The 2,232-nt window shown below is 37.9% G+C and overlaps 1 pseudogene; it reads right to left on the bottom strand.

Moving 5' to 3' along the window:
* Nucleotides 1-1,080: 1,080 nt before the first annotated feature.
* On the bottom strand, nt 1,081-1,821 carry LOC131876708 (probable pectinesterase/pectinesterase inhibitor 61; annotated as a pseudogene).
* Between the last annotated feature and the right edge of the window lie 411 nt (nt 1,822-2,232).

Below are 2,232 nucleotides of genomic sequence, written 5' to 3'. Positions count from 1 at the left end.
AAACATGAGGTAGACCTAGTCGCAGTTGCATCTCAGCCTCTTCTAAATGACGATGATGTTTGTGAGTATTAAATGCTTGTTTAGTCTACAATTTGAATGATTTTGCACGCATAACTATGATGCATAACTCCATTATTTGTTGTCAAGATTGTATCAGTCAAATGTTTTCTAGCTTTCTTTATAATAGATTTATAATATTACTCTTGTAACTAGGACAGATTAATTTTCTCATCTTATTCTAGTTAATGGTGATGCCATTGAAAACATAGAGGTGCCTGACAATTCTAGTACTATTCTAGTTAATGGCGATGCCATTGAAAACATAGAGGTGCGTGACAATTCTAGTACTTCTCTAGTGATTAAATTTAATAATATCTTGTATATATTAATACTATAAACACAATTTGATCTTCCAATGGTCCTTAATGTTGTAAGAACGCTATTCTCCTGTAGCATCGCAATTGAAACCTATCTTCAGTCACTCCTTGTTCTTTCATTTGGTGCAATACAAGGCCCAGAGTATTGCTGATGGGGTAGCCATAATTGACATAATCCTGGTAACCCTATTAATATGATGGTGTCAATTGTTGTGGAGATTGGATCTACACTGGTAAATTGCATTTGGGTAGGAGTCTCAAAATATGAGAGAAATATAACTTTTTTTCTGAAAAAGTTTTGAATGCAACATTATATCTAATTTGAGGAGATGAAATTCTTTCCCGGTTATACCCGGATGCTACAACCCTTGCCAGAAAGCTCTCAGAATAGTTTGCAAATGCCAAAAAGCTCTCAGAATAGTTTGCAATGGCCATAACATATGCAACTTTGTTTTATTAGAAACAAATAAGAGTCCCCATCATCTATAATTAAATATTGGCACTTCCATATTGTTCCATAGATTGCCGCAAGGAGACCAAGCAAAGTTACATGACAATTTCAACTGTGTTTCTTTACGCTGTTTGACTGAGAATAAAGCCGTGGCAGATTGCTCCGATGTCATAAGCAAATTATTCGCGATGTTTATACAACAAATTGAATAGCAATTAAAATTATTGTAAACAGGTATATAGTAAATATCAGTTACAAGCCTGAAGTAAAAGCGACTCCTGTAGCTGGAAACCATGAGGTCCCAGAGATTAATTGAGCAACTGTGAACTTGGCGGCTTCAGTGGCACTGGTGATGACGTGAAAGCCAGGCCAATTCACACGTTTTGACGTTCCTGCGCCACCTCCGGTGTTGCTGTATTCCCCGTAGTATAATGTGCTCAGAGCGAAATTGCTGTCCCATTCCAACCAACCAGCAGGGCCAATGTGATCGCCCAGAGTAGATTGCATAAACACAGTGCGAGAGTATTCCCTCCACGGCCTCCCCAGGTATGTCTTGATGGACCCTTTCACAGCTTCGAGATCGGAAGACGCCGACACTATGCAATTCTGGACTGAAATTCCGGTGTTTTCGTTAGGATCCGTTCTTGCTTGGGCAGTAATTGTGTTGATCTGGTTGCTCATGGGACGTCGGGCGATGATATTGCTGTTCTGGATGACGACCGCAGCGTTGCCGAAGATGAAATCCACGGTACCGTAGATATCAACTTCGCGGTAGAACTGGCGGAGGGAGTAGACATACAAAGTGTCTTGGTAGCCTTTGATGCTGCACCGATACACCACCGACTGGTCAGAGCCCACTCAAAGTGCCACAGCCTGGTGCTTCTCCACCCCTGCCGTGTTCTCGAACGTCATATCTCTCGCCACGAATCCGTTGCCAGAAACAGCTGCAAGTGCACACAAACACACAAATACAATATCAGTCACAAAATTCATTTGGGCGAATTCTAAACTATCTCCTGGTTTTGAAGTCTTCCAATTCATAAATTCATAACTCTTTAACATCACAATTTATATAATTCATAAATCAAGATAAGATTCCAGCTACATTAGATATATTATTTTTTAGTGATTCATAAATTATAATAGTTTATTATTATTATATTAATATTTTTAATGCTACATTTACATTGAGTAGAAAATTGATTATTATGAAATTGAAAGCTTTGGAGGATATACTCTTACAACATGAAATAAAAAACCTAATAGAAATGTTGAAGCTAAATAAACAAAATATTTTTATCTCTTCGTTCAAGAGATACAAGCCTCAATGCAAAAGACATCATGTTATGAATATTAATGAACAAAGAAAGGGAATGGTTTGTTATTATTGCAATCATCTTGATC

This window comes from Cryptomeria japonica, chromosome 6, assembly GCF_030272615.1.
Source record: "Cryptomeria japonica chromosome 6, Sugi_1.0, whole genome shotgun sequence".
Classification (NCBI taxonomy): Eukaryota; Viridiplantae; Streptophyta; class Pinopsida; order Cupressales; family Cupressaceae; genus Cryptomeria; species Cryptomeria japonica.
Note: the sequence above shows the minus strand (reverse complement) of the source record. Positions and strands in the feature narration are given on the sequence as shown.